The following is a 17,609-nucleotide window of genomic DNA, read 5'->3' on the forward strand; positions in this document are numbered from 1 at the left end:
TTCTCTCTGGTGTCCTTTAACATTTTCCTCACTTTCCTCACCAGGAGCCTCCTCAAAGACCACCTGACTTCCAAAATCTCTTCAAAAGCTTTTAGACCTTCACTTAACATTCTTCTCAAAATCCTTCTGGTTTCTACCCACTGTTTAAGCACAAAGCTTCTCCCAAACTTTTGATTTTTGTTGCAGCAACATCCTACTTCCAGGTACAAAAATCTATATTAGTTACTGTTTCAGTATAACAAATTACCCTAAAATTAGTAGCTTAAAGCAGCAGTAAATGTTTATTAAAAACAAACAGACAAACTCACATAGTCTCTGTAGGAAGTTGGAAATTGCTGAGCTGAGTAGTTCTGGTTTGGGATCTCCCATGAGGTTGTGGTCAAAATGTTGGCCAGGGATGCAACCATTTAAAGACTTGATTGGGGCTGGAGAATCCATTTTCAAGATGACTCACTCGCATGGCCATCCGAACACTGTTGGTTGTTGGACAGAGGTCCCAATTACTCACCATGTGACCCTCTTCATGGGGTGGCTGTGTTCTCATGATATTGGCATGGCTTTACCCAAGGGTCAGTGATCCAAGACAGCAAGGTGGAAACTGTACTATTTTTTATACTCTAGTCTCAGAAGTTACACACCATCACTTATTCTATTCGCCCCACAGACAAATTCTGATACAGTGTGGGAGGGAGACTACACAAAGGCAGGAGGTGGGACTCACTGGGGCATATCTTGGAGACGGGCTGCCCCAGTATGTATATTTCGCTCATGTGCTTACATATTTCCATTGTGATATACCATTACTTTTTTCAACAAAGAGTTATTGAGTATCTACCATGCACATAGATCTTAGTACTAAAAAAAATACTGATTTCCAAAGCCTACAAAAACACTTCCTCTCATGATCTTAATTCCAAATGTAGAGAGACAGACAAATAAGCAAGTAAATAAAAAAATATGTCAGATGGTGAAAAGTGCTATGAAGGGCAATCAAAGAAGGGCAGGGGAGGTTGAGATTGCAAGGGGTGGGGTCAAGGATTGCACTTAAAATAGCATGGTCAGGGAGAATTTCATTGAGAAGGTGACATTTGATCAAAGATCTGAAGGCAGAGAGGGAGTGGTTTCTAGAAGAAGAGCTTTTCAAGGCAAAGAGCAAGAACATGCAGACACTGGAGTGGCAGCATCTTTGAGATGTTGGAAGAATAGCAGAGGAGCCTGTGGGTCTGGAGCAGAGTGAACAAAGGTGAGAGTACTGATGATGAGGCTGGAAATAGTGGGGAAGGATAGGGCTTTATAGGCAACTGAAGGGACTTGGGCTTTTGTGCCAAGTGATTTGGGAAATAGTTCAAGGAATTCCAGCAAAAAAGTGACATGATTGGAATTAAGTATTAAACAGGATCACTGGTTGTTGTGCTGAAAAAAGACACAAGGGGAAACAAGAGACAAGGAGTCTAGTAACTAGATGATGGCATGGATAAAGTTGACAAGAGACAAGGAGTCTGGTAGCTAGGTGATGGCAAGGATGAAGTAGATTACAGAGGCCTGGACCAGGAAGGTGATAGATGTTGTGAAGTTGGTAGATGATACTTTGAAGGAAGAGTCAATGGCATTTGCTGATGAACTCAAGGTGGAGTAGGAAAGAAGAGCAGTCAGTAAGAAGTTCTGAGATTTTGGTCTGAGCAAGGAGAATAATGGAGTTGCCTTTTACTAAGATAAGAAAAATAACAGTAGATTGGGAGAGGGCTTGTAGATTAAGAGTTCTGTCTTGTACAGATTTAGTTTGAAATGTCTGTTAGACATCCAAGTGGAACTGTTAACTAAACAATTGGATATATATGTCTGGAATTTGGGGGAGCGAGTATGGCTAGAGGTGAGGTCCAAAGATGAAATCCTATCACCCCATTGATAAGAGGTTGGGCAGAAGAGGAGGAATAAGCGAAGGTGACTAACAGATGGCGCAGCCAGGGAGCTGGAGGAAAATGGATCTAATGTGACATCTCAGAAGCAAAAGGAAGGAAGAAGTCAGTTTCATCAGATGCTCCACACACGGTATGTCAGGTAAGAGGATGACTGAGAATTGACCACTCTTCTTAATTCCCAGACTAGAGTTTAACAAACCAGTTTTTTAAATGACGTAGTAGCTTTTACATTACCGTGTATGTAAATTATATTTAATTTAAATTCTTTGTATAGTTAACAGCAAATGGAACTCTGCGCACACACACATACCCAGACATATAATTCAAGTTGTCCCTTGGAACCCATGGGGGATTCGTTCCAGATCTTTCACAGATACCAAAATCACAGATGCTCAAGTCGCTTATAAAATGGCATAGTATTTGCACGTAACCTACTCATATCCTCCAGTATATTTAAAATCATATCTAGATTGCTTATAATCATATCTAGACTACTTAGAATTTTATTACCTAATAAAATGTAAATACTATGTAAATAGTTGCAGGTGCACACCAAATTCAAGTTTTTGGAACTTTCTGAAATCTTTTTCTGAATATTTTTGACATATGGATGGTTGAACCTGAGGATGCGGAACCCATGGATACAGGGGGCTGACTATACTTATAAACACTTCCTTAGTCTAGCCAGTGAAACTAAGTTGTACATTTCTTAGTATAAGCTAATGTGATCTTTCTCAACTGTAGACTCCAGCCTATGCCCTTGTTACTCAATTACAAGCAAGCTATGCAATTTATAACATTCTTTGAAAGAATAAAGCAATCAGCTCAAGTGCCGCCTCAGGAAATGAATCAGCAGAGTGCCATCTATAGGAAACCAAGCTAAGGATGTGGCCAAAAAAGTTAAAAGTATCTTTTTGCTGGAGTATTTGGAGTCTAAGTCATTGGCCTTATACCTGATTCAGAAGGCGATGCCTATAACAATGGGCGCAACAGCACAGAGATTTTCATACACTGAGTCCATCATAAGTTAACATCTTGAGTAAATGTTACAGGACAAACAATGACCTGGCTTAATGTAGCCCTTACTTAGAATGTTGGGCTTTCCTGGTAGCTCAGACAATAAACAATCTGCCTGTAATGCAGGAGACTCAGGTTCAATCCCCGGGTCAGGAAGATCCCCTGGAGAAGGGAATGGCCACCCACTCCAGGATTCTTGCCTGGAGAATCCCATGAACAGAGGAGTCTAGGGGGCTACAGTTCACGTGGTCACAAAGAGCTGGACACGACTGAGCAACTAACACTTGCACTTTTTTGCTTTATTTAGAATGTGAGCCATATGACTTATATGACATACAAAGTATGACTACATATTTCAAGAGTGGGTTTTTTAAAAAACACTCAATTGAGATAGTTGCGAGAGTTTTCTCTTTCAAGGGAAAAAAATATATACTGATTCTAGTAGTGCAAATATTTATCAGCTGGCATAGCCAAGTACCAACCAATCAGCAGAGAGACTCAACCAATAAAAATGCCCAATCAATTAAAACAAAAGGAAGTTGTAGGCAGCCTGTGTGTCCATTCTGGGGCAGCTTGGCTGTGATAGTCACCATCACTGCCGAGAATGTTTTTTAAATTCTCCATCTGGTACCTTAGATGCATTTACAACTCAGAAGGCCAGTCATGATACATATTATGGTGTTTCATAGCTTTTGATTCTGAATAGTAATTCTGTACTTGATCATAAACTCAGGTCACCAGAACTGGACCCAAATGGTCTAGACTTTTTCCACATCTATTCAAAATAAGGTCCATAGGGGATTCAAGTGAGTTTAGAAGAGAAGTTCCACAGGTGGAAAATTCTGATGGGGCTCTACATTTCCCCAGGCTCCCTCTATCCTCCCGGCCAGAAGCAAGGTGACAGAAGCTGAAATCTGAGTCAGGTTGGGTGAGGAGGGGCTTCACTGGAGATATTACACAAGTGAATCAACCAAATGGAGAGATAAATTTGGAGCCTCAAGGACGCGCATCCCTCCAAGGGAACTAGTGAGAAAACGAGGGCAGGTCAGAGTGTTTCAGGTGCAGTCCTAGGATGCCTGCAACAAAAATTCCTACGGTGCTTCTTAAAAAGACAGATTCCTGGGACCTGCCCCAGAACTAGTGAACAGAATCTTTGGGAGCAAGGCTGGGTTCTGCAATTTGTACCCATCCTCCCGGTGAGCTTCCTGCAGGCTGAAGCGTGAGAACCACTGAGTCCACGCACTGAAACCTGGAAAAGGAATGAGATAAGGAGAGAAGTGTTGACTGAGTCGGGCTGGGGCAGGGGGCTGGACCACTGGCTACCACATCACAGGGTCAGTGTTGTGGACACCTTGCATTTAAGAAAACCACAACCTGACTCTGTGCGAATTAAAATCACATATGAAAGTTTTATTTCACAGAAAAAGAGTGTAGTACATCGAAAAAGGCCTTAAGAGGTCTTCAGAGGCCTTAGGCATTCCCCTTTCTGGAGGTTTGAAAGTGAAAGTGGAAGTCGCTCAGTCCAACTCTTTGCGACCCCATGGACTATACAGTTCATGGAATTCTCCAGGCCAGAATACGGGAGTGGGTAGCCTTTCCCTTCTCCAGGGGATCTTCCCAACCCAGAGATCAAACCCAGGTCTCCCACACTGCAGGCGGATTCTTTACCAGTTGAGTCACAAGGGAAGCCCAAGAATACTGAAATGGGCAGCCTATCCCTTCTCCAGCAGATCTTCCCCACCCAGCAATCGAACCAGGGTCTCCTGCATTGCAGGCAAATTCCTTACCAACTGAGCTATGAGGGAAGCCCTTTTGGAGGCTTAAGAAGTTTTAAAAATAAAGAAATAATGGTGGAAGATGGGCAAAATGGGTGAAGAGGGTCGAAAGGTACAATCTTCCAATTATAAAATAAATAAGTCATGAGGCTGTAATGTACAGCATGGTGACTGTAGTTATTAATACTGTATGGCATATTTGAAAATGGCTAAAAGCACAGATCTGAGCATATTCTTATCACAAGAAAAACAATTTGCAGCTGTGTCATGATGGATGTTAACTAAACTTATTGTGGTGGTCATTTTTCAAGCATAGAAATATTGAATCATTAGGTTGTACACTTGAAATTTTTGTAATACAATATTATGCATCAATTATGTCCCAATAGAAATAAATTAAATTTACAATGAAAAAAAGCAATTAAAAAATTTTAATGCCAAAACCAAGTTACAAAACCTGTGATATATTATAAATGCATGCATGTAACAAATTAACGTTTGACAGCAGTCAAAAATAATAATAATAAGTAAATGACAGGATACAGTTTTCACACAGAATTTATTTTTAAAGTATTAGTTTCAAATGCATCTAAAGTAGCAGGTCTGGTTATACAGCAACAGAACAGTTTGAAAGCGATATGAAGGACAATTCTAAATCTTTCAGTGTGTTGCTTTGACTGTATCAGTTATAATCTCCTTTGAGGGTAAAGAAAGAACACTAGGATAGATGCACGCTTTGCATACACCAACACTCACCTTTCCACAGAGTCTGGTAATCATGAGTTCTCTGGGCTGAACTGATTCTTAGGACACCACCTAGAAGTGTGATATTAGGCACTTCATTTTATGTCTTGTTACATGTTTTTCCCAATTTGTAAAATGAAAGAAGATGATAGCTGAGGTTTTTTCCAGTTCTGTGTATCTATTATCTTTTCATCTGCTGTGGTCTATTTACTATGCATTTCTCCAATACCACTCATCTCTTACCAGAGTTTCTAGAATTTCCTTAGTGCCAGCCAACTGTGTAAAACTCACTTGTTCCTTTTATTATACTTCAGTTCAGTCTCTTGCTCTGAGTTCTTTGTCAGTGGTACAGCTTTTTAATAAACATTTCACATGCTGTCTCAATAATTGATGACTAATTAACAGGAAAGCTTTGTTGCTAGGGGCTGGTGCTTTCAAAAAGAAATGAGCAGGAAAGTTGCTTTGCTTTCTGTCTTCACAAGCTCCTGCCGTTGTCACTGTAATATGCTGGAGATGGTGATCCTTTAATAGTATGAACCATTTCACTAGAGATCTCTGCTGAAACTATCCATTTGCTATCAGAGGACCATATTGATCCTGAAGAACTGTCATTCCAGAGTGCCTGTAAGAAATGGACAATAGGAAGTATGCTTCAGTCTGGGTTATTTCTTTCTCTGAGAAACACATTATAATCAAACGGAATCTACGTGATTTCCTCCACTGTTCCTGCAGGCTGGAAACACTGACAAGGAATTTCCAGTTAAAAAAAAAATTTAGCAACTGGTGCCTTTTCCAGATACTCCAGTTAACCTGTCCCCTTCTAAGATGCTTCTGGGTGTCCATTAGGGTCCCCTCTTTGGAATTCCCTAATTTTCAAACTTGATATCATGTGGCCATGCTTCCCTGGCCACAGGGATAGGACCCAAAGAGACTCATCTCTTCATTGACCATTGAGACAACGAGGCACAGGAGTTCTGCCCAGCGGAAGTACCGAATACACGTTCTGTTGGAGCAGTTTGGATGATGGGCAGAGATTGTGAAAAGGAGCTCCTAGTGACAGACCCAACAGAAGCAGAGAAGGGAGCATAGGGTCTCCCGAGTGGCAAACCCCTAGACTGGGAAGCAACAGACGTGTGATAAGAGAACTGATGACCGTGCTCGGAACAACAGCCAGTGCTCCATCACGGCCACTGCACAGAAAAGGGGGGCATTTCAAGCTTTCATCACCAGGAGGGTAACCTGAGTGTGTGGCTGAAGTCGCCACCACTAGTGAGAGAGTCCAGTGCTGAGATTCTGCCAGGCCAAATACCACTTGCAGCTAGTAGGGTGAAACACCATGAGTCTCAACTTTATCCTCTGAAATAATGACACAAAAATACACCCACACTTATACACATTGATCAATATATTGTTGTTCAGTTGCTAAATTGTGTCCAACTCTTTGAGACCCCATGGACTGCAGTATCCCAGGCTTCCTTGTCCTTCACCATCTCCCAGAGTTTGCTCAAACTCATGTCCATTGAGTTGGTGATGCCATCCAACCATCTCATGCTCTATTTTCCCCTTTCAACTGATGCTGTGGTACTTTTTCGATAAAGAGAAAAACAAGAAGACTGTGCTGTTTCAGTGCAACTGGTTGAGTGGTAAAAGTGAAGACTAATGACCAAATTAAAGTAGAAGTTTAGTGGCTGGAAAGGCTGACTCCTGATAGCAGTGTTTTTCATATTTACAGGTAGCCAGAAGTAGGTATGGAATGTCGTTACTTTCTGTATGAATTTCTTGTAAGGCATACATGCCTTTTGGTGCTATATAAGAGATGGAAAGGAGGATGTTGCTTAGGGAGCAAGGAGTCCCAGAATAACCTGAACATAAGCCACGAAAATGGTGGAATAAACAGTGGTTTACCCGTACTGTCAATCCACCCATCAAGTTTTTTTTTTCAACTCTAAATTTTTAAAATTAATTTTTATTGGAGTATGGTTGGCTTTGCAATTTTGTGTTAGTTTCCACTGCACAGCAAAGTGAATCAGCTGCACACATATACTTATCCCCTCCTTTTTGGATTTCCTTCCCATTTAAGTCACCACAGAACATTGAGTCATTTCCCATGCTATACAGTAGGTTCTCATTAGTTATTTTATACATAATAGTGTATATATGTTAGTCCCAGTCTCCCAATTCCTCCCACCAATCAATTTTTAAAAGTGAGGTTGACCTACAGGTATGGCTATGGAATGTTTTGTAAGCTATACTGTTAAATAAAAGAATACTATACCATGATGTCCACTCAGCAGTCACCAGGCAGGGAGCTGGTCTGTCCTTCCATACCATGAGGACAGAGAGTCCCCGTTTGCCTGCAGCGCAGACACCAACATGGTGGGAAGAAAGAAGAAGACACATTCCAAAAGGACAGATTAACCCTGGGGATACTTTTCAGACCACTCCAGGTGATACCCATCTGAACTTGAAATAGACTGAATGGAGAGGAGACTGTTCAACCCAGAAGAGACTGGAATGTTGCTTATCATCACGTCTGGACTTCACTGGATGCCCTGAGGGCCGAGCCTTATGAGGAGCTAAGCAGTTTTTTAATATCTTTTTATTCTGTTTTATTTATGGCTATGCTAGGTCTTCGTTGCTGCATGAGAGCTTTCTCTAGTTGCGGCTAGAGGGGGCTACTCTCTCGTTGCAGCGGATATATATCGGAAAAGACTTGGATGCTGGGAAAGATTGAGAGCAAAAGAGGGTGGAGGATGAGATGGTTAAATAGCATCACCGACTCAATGGACATGAATTTGAGCAAACTCTGGGAGATAGTGGAGGACAGGGGAGCCCGGCATGCTGCAGTCCATGGGGTCACAAAGAGCTGGACGTGACTTAATGACTGAACAACAACAACAGCATGAAGCAACAAAAAGACGCTCTGGATCTAGAGTGATGAGATGTATTCAAATCTTTTCCCGTCCACCAATTAGAAGTGTGCATTTGGGCAAGTCATTTGACCTTCCTGAGTTTCAATTTCCTCACCAGAAAATGGAGATAACAACTTGTAATCCACCATCCCACAGAATTGTTATGACAGAATGAAGCAAGACAATGCAAATGTAGGAACACTGTAAGAAGATGATGCGATGATGGTGATGAGCGTGGTTGGCATCTGAGATGCTTAGGTGCCTAGACTTAGGTGCAAGGAGTGTCTTGGAAGCAGAGGGGTGGAGCCAGCTCTTGCTGCCTTTGTAGTGGTTTCTCCAATTCCTTACATTCAGAATTCTGTGAGTACTCTGTAACACTCATGCTGTTTCTAAACACTTATGGAACACTGGTGAGATGGAGACAATACGGTCAGTGAATAAATTACTCTGCTAAGTGGAGTCAGGTCACCGACTCCTACTCTTCTTTTTCACCTAATTGACTTATCACCTAGTGTTCACAGATAGACTAATAAGTCAGGAGAAAAGAGCTAACTTTTGCATGCTTGCAGATGCCAGGAATCTTACATACATCATTTTGGTTAAAAGTCACAGTGAGAGGATCTTATTTCCTTTCTACAGATGAGGAAACAGAGGCTTAGAAAGGCTTGGTCAAGATCACAGAGGAAGTGAGTAGACGTCCCACCATGCATACCTGAGCTGACTATAACACCTGTTTTTTGCTTCTACTCAGCACTGTCTACCCAAAAGCCCAGCAGCTGACATGTGGGTCGATATGTTTTTTTTAATTACAAAAGTCTTTAATCCAACAGCATCCACCATCAGCATGCATGCATGCTCAGTCGTGTCTGACTCTTTGCGATCCCATGGACTGAAGCCCACCAGGCTCCTCTGTCCATGGGATTCTCCAGGCAAGAATACTGGAGTGGGTTGCCATTTCCTCCCCCAGGGGGTCTTCCTGACCCAGGGATCAAACCCCTGTTTCTTACATCTCCTATATCGCCGGCAGATTCTTTACTACTGAGCCTCCGGGGAAGCACCTTCACCATCAGAGTCATGTGTAAATCTTAATTTTCCACAGTAACAGAAAATTGGGACAACAGTCTGGATGATTAAAATCTCAAGTGCTTATTTCCAGTAGTTCCACCCTCTTCTTTCAATCTTAAATAATAACAAGGAATAAATTTGGCTGGTTGATTTTCTTTTTCTATCCTCTTCTGTACAAAAGCCCTCTTCAATTTTGGTGAAAGAAGCCAACAAGATGTGAGCAGACCGATCAAAGAAGCAGGAAGTCCACAGACGCTCCTCCAATTGGACTGCAGTCCCAAGTAATTGAGGGTTAATTAAATAATTGGGATAAAATCTAATTAGGGCAGAATTTGCAAATGCCCAAAATCCTCCATGGCTAACACTTAAGCTAGTTGTTTTCTACCTTGGATCCCAAGATACCTGGATTTTCACAAAAGAATAAGGCAAGGGACAGTTAGAAATTATTTTCAATATTTTAACAAATCTAGCATCATTCACATATCTTAAGGTGAACAGACCAAAATACATGTTCAAGAATCTTGGCTTCAGGCTGGAGTTCAAGACAAATTCATATGAAATATAACTATCATTCAGTTCAGTTCAGTTGCTCAGTTGTGTCCGACTCTTTGCGATCCCATGCACTGCAGCATGCCAGGTTTCCCTGTCCATCACCAACTCCCAGAGCTTGCTCAAACTCATGTCCATTGAGTTGGTGATGCCATCCAACCATCTCCCCTTCAACTTAATAATAAAGACAGCAAAAGCAACAATAAATATGAACTGAGCGCTTTCTCTGTTCTAGGCACTTTATACTCATTTCAGTTGATCTTCAAAACAACCCAATAACGTAATAACATTATTCCCCTTCTCTAAAGAACTGAGGCACAGAGAGGTTAAGTTCCTTGGCTAGCGTCCGTCCATGCTCACCACATGACAGGCCAATAAATTGAGAGACAAGTTGTTGGGGTAAGGAATAGTAACTTTATTTGGAAAGCCAACAGATGGAGAAGATGGTAGGCTAGTGTCCCAAAGAATTATTTAACTGGAGTTAGAATTTAAGGTTCTTTTATACTAAAAGTGGAAGGGTTGTTTGTTGCACACTTTTTGCTGTTAGAATTGTTTGTTCTTTCAGGTGTCCACTTAGGTAGGCCAAGTCATGATGTTCCTGTAAACCTCCAACAAGACAAATGTTATTCCTTGTTCTGCAACATTTTATTTCTATATGAATGAAAGATGTTATACTTTTAAAGGTCAGAGCCTTGAGAATGGAATATCCTGAATATTCCAGGTTACAGGCAATATTCTTAACGTGTAGCAAAAGCAATAGAAAACAATGGTTAAAGTAAGAGAAACATCCAATATGGAGTCATATTTGTTCTTCCTTATTACCAGTAGGCACAGCAAATAAGTGTTAAGAACTTAGCTTCACTGGTTGTTAGTTGTCTCCTGGTGATCAGAAGCTATGTTTGACAAGCACATATATATCTTTGAATAATATAACGTGGGAGGAAAGGGGGAGATTTATTTTTACTACATCAAGGCAGAAGAATAAGGAAAGGGAGTCCCTCAAGGCAAAAAGTTTAAGGAGAGCTGAGTTATGCCATTCTGATCATGAGAGTTACTCTCTGGTGCTAGTAGAGCCTGAACTGGCTTGTTGTTGTTCAGTTGCTAAGTCATGTCTGACTCTTTGCGACCCCTTGAACTGCAGCTCGCCAGGCTTTCCTGTCCTTTGCTATCTCCCTGAGTTTGCTCATGTCCATTGAGTCAGTGATGCCATTCAACAATCTCATCCTCTTCATTCCCTTCTCCTCCTGCCTTCAATCTTTCCTAGCATCAGGGTCTTATCCAATGAGTCAGTTCTTTGCATCAGGTGGCCAAAGTATTGGAGTTTCAGCTTCAGCATCAGTCCTTCCAATGAATATTTAGGACTGATTTCCTTTAAGATGGACTTGTTGGATCTCCTTGCAGTCCAAGGGACTCTCAAGAGTCTTCTCCAACACCACAGTTCAAAAGCATCAATTCTTCAGTGCTCAGCTTTCTTTATATTCCAACTCTCACATCCATACATGACCACTGGAAAAACCATAGCCTTGACTAGATGGACCTTTGTTGGCAAACTAATGTTTCTGCTTTTTAATATGCTGTCTAGTTGGTCACACTTTCCTTCCAAGGAGTAAGTGTCTTTTAATTTCATGGAGGCAATCACCATCTGCAGTGATTTTGGAGCCCCAAAAAATAAAGTCAGCCACTGTTTCCACTGTTTCCCCATCTGTTTGCCATGAAGTGATGGGACCAGATGCCATGATCTTAGTTTTCTGAATGTTGAGCTTTAAGCCAACTTTTTCACTCTCTTCTTTCACTTTCTTTTTTTTTTTTTTCTTCTTTCACTTTCATCAAGAGGCTCTTTAGTTCTTCTTCACTTTCTGCCATAAGGGTGTTGTCTTCTGCATATCTGAGGTTATTGATATTTCTCCCGGCAATCTTGATTCCAGCTTGTGCTTCATCCAGCCCAGCGTTTCTCATGATGTACTCTGCATGTAAGTTAAATAAGCAGGGTGACTCTATACAGCCTTAACATACTCCTTGCCCTATTTGGAACCAGTTTGTTGTTCCATGTCCAGTTCTAACTGTTGCTTCCTGACCTGCATACAGATGTCTCAAGAGGCACATCAGGTGGTCTGGTATTCCCATCTCTTTCAGAATTTTTCAGTTTGTGGTGATTCACACAGTCAAAGGCTTTGGCATAGTCAATAAAGGAGAAATAGATGTTTTTCTGGATCTTTCTTGCTTTTTCTATGGTACAGCAGATGTTGGCAATTAGATCTCTGGTTCCTCTGCCTTTTCTAAATCCAGCTTTAACATCTGAAAGTTCATGATTCATGTACTGTTGAAGCCTGGCTTGGAGAATTTTGAGCATTGCTTTGTTAGCATGTGAGATGAGTGCAATTGTGTGGTAGGTTGAACATTCTTTAGCATTGCCTTCCTTTGGCATTGGAATGAAAAAGCCGACCTTCTCCAGTGCTGTGGCCACTGCTGAGTTTTCCAAATTTGCTGGCATAATGAGTGCAGCACTTTTGCAGCATCATCTTTCAGGATTTTAAATAGCTCAACAGGAATTCCATCACCTCCACTAGCTTTGTTCATAGTGATTGTTTGTTTGTTAGTGAAGTCAAGTAAGGCCCACTTGACCTCACATTCCAGGATGTCTGGCTCTAGGTGAGTGATCATACCATCATGATTATCTGGATCATGATGATCTTTTTTGCATAGCTCTTCTGTGTATTCTTGCCACCTCTTCTTAATATCTTCTGCTTCTGTTAGGTCCATACCATTTCTGTCCTTTATTGAGCCCATCTTTCCATGAAATGTTCCCTTGGTATCTCTAATTTTCTTGAAGAGATCTCTAGTCTTTCCCATTCTGTTGTTTTCCTCTATTTCTTTTCACTGATCACTGAGGAAGGCTTTCTTATCTCTCCTTACTATTCTTTGGAAATCTGCATTCAAATTGGTGTATCTTTCCTTTTCTCCTTTGCTTTTTGCTTCTCTTCTTTTCACAGCTAGTTGTAAGGCCTCCTCACACAGCCATTTTGCTTTTTTGCATTTCTTTTTCTTAGGGATGGTCTTGATCCCTGTCTCTTGTACAATGTCACAAATTCCATCCATAATTCATCAGGCACTCTGTCTCTCAGATCTAATCCCTTGAAACTGTTTGTCACTTCCACTGTAAGGGATTTGATTTAGGTCATACCTGAATGGTCTAGTGGTTTTCCCTACTTTCTTCAATTTAAGTCTGAATTTAGCAATAAGGAGTTCATGATCTGAGCCACAGTCAGCTCCCGGTCTTGTTTTTGCAGACTGTATAGAACTTCTCTTCTATAGAACTTTGGCTGCAAAGTATATAATCAGTCTGATTTTGGTGTTGACCATCTGGTAATGTCCATGTGTAGAGTCTTCTCTTGTGTTGTTGGAAGAGGGTGTTTGCTATGACCAGTGCGTTCTCTTGGCAAAACTCTATTAGCCTTTGCCCTGCTTCATTCTGTTGTCCAAGGCCAAATTTGCCTGTTATTCCAAGTGTTTCTTGACTTCCTACTTTTGCATTTCAGTCCCCTATAATTAAAAGGACAATTTTTTTGGGTGTTAGTTCTCAAAGGTCTTATAGGTCTTCATAGAACCATTCAAATTCAGCATTACTGGTCGGGGCATAGACTTGGATTACTGTGATATTGAATGGTTTACCTTGGAAACGAACAGAGATCATTCTGTCATTTTTGAGATTGCATCCAAGTACTGCATTTCAGACTCTTTGGATCACCATGATGGCTACTCCATTTCTCCTAAGGGATTTCTGCCCGCGGTAGTAGATATAATGGTCATTTGAGTTAAATTCACCTATTCAAGTCCATTTTTGTTTGCTGATTCCTAAAATGTTGACATTCACTCTTGCCATCTCTGGTTTGACCACTTCCAATTTGCCTTAATTCATGGACCTAACATTCCAGGTTCTTATGCAGTATTGCTCTTTAGAGCATCAGACTTTACTTCCATCACCAGTCACATCAACAACTGGGCATTTTTTTTCGCTTTGGCTCTGTCTCTCCATTTTTTCTGGACTTACTTCTCCACTGATCTCCAGTAGCATATTGGGCACCTACCGACCTGGGGAGTTCATCTTTTAGTGTCCTATCTTTTTACCTTTTCATACTGTTCGGGGTTCTCAAGGCAAGAATACTGAAGTGGTTTGCCATTTCCTTGTCCACTGGACCACGTTTTGTCAGAACTCTCCACCATGACCCATCCGTCTTGGGTGGCCCCACATGGCATGGCTCATAGTTTCACTGAGTTAGACAAGGCTGTGGTCCACGTGGTCAGATTGGTTAGATTTCTGTGATTATGGTTTTCAGTCTGTCTGCCCTCTGATGGAGAAGAATAAGAGGCTTATGGAAGCTTCCTGATGGGAGAGACTGACTGAGGGGGAAACTGGGTCTTGTTCATTACTTTTCTAGTGTGTGAGATGAATGCAATTGTGCTAGTTTGAGCATTCTCAGATAACAGGGAGGGAACACAGCCCCGCCCATCACAGAAAGTTGGATTAAAGATTTACTGAGCATTGCCCCACCCATCAGAACAAGACCCAGTTTCCCCCTCAGTCAGTCTATCCCATTAGAAAACTTCCATAAGCTTCTTATTCTTCATCAGAGGGCAGAAAGACTGTAAACCACAGTCACAGAAAACTAACCAGCTGTCACAGGTACTGGGAAATTTGGCTCCATCTGTATTGGAAGAGACCACCAAAGGTGTTAGTAGTCAACTGACTCTTGAGATGAATATAATATTCAGAAAGGAGACACACACAGAGCTAAATTAGTTTCACTACAAAGATGGAAGCAGGGTTGGTTGCCTTTGTCCTAAGCCTATAAGATTCAAATGTCTTATATATCTATGAAAGAGACTTTATAGGTATCAGAAAGAACTTTTCAGCAGAGCTTCCAAATCCCTTTTAATGAGAAGCAGTACAGTTGCTAGGAATGCCATCTTGGGAGCCGGACTATCTGGGTTCAAGTCTAGGCTCCTTACTAGCTTTGTGAGTGCCTCAGTTTCCCCATCTATACGACCCCAGGTGGCAACCATAACACCTGCCTGATAAGGTTGTTGAAGGGATGAAAAGACTTGGTTTTTGTCCAGTATCTAAACCTCTCCTGGTGCACTGGGAGCATTGCATAGGTTTTAGCTATGATTATTGTTGAATGAAATGGCAACCCACTCCAGTACTCTTGCCTGGAAAATTCCATGGACTGAAGAGCTCTGTAGGCTACAGTCTATGGCATTGCAAAGAGTTGGACACGATTGAGTGACTTTACTGTTGTTGAATGAAGACATCTATGGAATCAGTAAAGAAATCTGCATCTGGCCTTTGAACAAATAAAAGTGATCAAATTGGGGGTTACATTTACGTCTAGGATGATGGAAGAACTTACTGCTCAAAGAGCACTTGGGAAGCTTCTAGAGCTGATGCCATTTTGTTTCTCAACCTGGGTGGTAATTACACAATATTCACTTTATAAATATTGATTAAGCATTTCTCTGCCAGTGTGTGTGTGTGTTTTCCAGTGTCCCATTAGAAAAAACAAAGTAGATGAAGGAAAAGGAAGAAAGAGGAAGAAGAGTGGAGGAAGCAGAGAAGGAGGGAGAAGAAGAAAGAGAAAAAGAAACTGTTCACTGTGAGTCCTCCCTTCTCTCCCCCACCATCCCATGACCAAGCACTTTTGCAGCAAATGCCATTTCATAAAATACCTAAACCAAGGTTTGTCTTTAACTCATTTTTCAGGTGAGAAAACCCTGGCATGGAAAATGCTTATGTAGCATCTTATTTGAAGTAAATGAATAGCTGAGCTGGAGCACAATTCCGGAGGAACAAAATCTTAACCATCAATGTGCTGACAGGTCTACATGGAGCTGGTGAGTCCTGGGGCAGGGACTAAGACAGGGACGTCATGAGCCCAGCTGGAAAACTAGACAGCCGGTGTGCATAGCCCATGAATCACTGTACCTCTTCCAGGAGACATCGAGAAGCGTCGAAGTCTAGAGGAAAGCTACACACACAGCACGCAAGAGGAGGTCTTCTTGTAGAGTAAGTTTTCTCTTGTAGGGAGTCTCTTTGCAGAGCATCAAAGAGCAGTCATGAGTCTGAAAACATCTGAGTGGCCAACTTTTAGGAGAGGAAGACTAAGGTCTCAGCAGGCCTGGAGGATTATCTTGACGACCTGCCCACCAGCAGAACTGGAGAGCACAAAGCTACTGCATTGCTGACACTACCCCTAAAATCATTGTGGAGGGCAGGGTGGGCAATTCAGGTAGGTCGTGATGATACATCATGGCTACTTATCATCCTTATCTCCAGAAAAGAAACTCCTGCAAATTCCCACTGCCCATAACATCTCATGCAGAAACCCTGCAGAAGTGACCGGTTAACTGAATAGGGTTGGCCTTTTAGAGTTACAGGGACCTACAGAATCACACAGGCCAATCAACTACTCCTTCCTAGAAGAAGGTCAGAGGCCAGTGAGGCAAGGGAACTCACTCAAGATTGCTTAGTTAATTAGAGGCAGAGCCAGGGGCAGAATGCAAATGTTCTGCTCTGAGGAAAACTCCTGAAAAAGGCAGTGAGTCCTCATAACAGGACACATTTTCTCCAAAACTTGAAATAATAGTGTTTAAAATATTGGTAGGGGCTTCATTAGGCCACAAATCTCAAAAACAAAGTTTATCTGCCCCAAAATAAAAACATCAATTGCATAAGCTTTGGAGGTCTAAGAAAGATCTCAGGATTTATCCCCCCACCTCACTCCTGACTCCAGTTTTAAGAGTGCCGCCCTGTATCAGGCACGAAATGAACTAGAGATAAGGAGTGAGCAAGACAAAGGAAGCCCTGCCCTGATGAGCTCACAGATCAGGGAGGGAGAGAAAGAGAGAGAGGAAGACAGAGAGAGGTTGAATTAATAATTCTGTAAAAATGAAATTATTTGAAAAGAAAGCACAGTTTCTAGAAGAGCAAGTAACAGGTGGATAATGCTAGAGGATGAAGGAGTTGGCTGTTGGTTTCATCTCTCACCACTAGATGAACTTCTCAGGTGTAGAACATTCTCTTACAGCCAAGTTTGGCCCAATGTGAATACCACACCCTAGATGCTAGAGATCCAGTGAATCCTAGGGGTGAGTATTGCAGCCCCTAGGAACTAGGATGGACTACTCCAGCCCACAGGGACAACTTAGGCAATCTTTCAGAGACACCTCCCAATCAACCCTACACCCATAGCTCACCTTTGTAGAAAACATAATTTCTCATATCTGGCAAAGTGTTGCTGGGAACACATCACTCTGCTGTTAACACAAATCAAAGGCCTGCATGAGGCTGGGGTTTTCTCTTCTTGCTGTCCACTCTCTTCAGCATCTGGGAGACATCTGGCCACAGGAGGTGCTGTCAAGCAAGGCTTTGCAGGATGGATCCGCACACTCTCATGACGAATTTCCCCATTCTGATCAGATCACGAAAGTTAAAATCAGGAATGAAAGCACTAGTTCTGTGCCAGGGGACAACAGCAACAACAAAAAAAGCCGGGGGAGTCTGGGGACCACACTTTGAAAGCCCTGGAATGAATTGAATGCATGAAATTAATTCTGACTGGTGGAGAGGAAGG

The sequence above is a fragment of the Odocoileus virginianus genome, chromosome 21 (genome assembly GCF_023699985.2).
Source record: "Odocoileus virginianus isolate 20LAN1187 ecotype Illinois chromosome 21, Ovbor_1.2, whole genome shotgun sequence".
Lineage (NCBI taxonomy): Eukaryota > Metazoa > Chordata > Mammalia > Artiodactyla > Cervidae > Odocoileus > Odocoileus virginianus.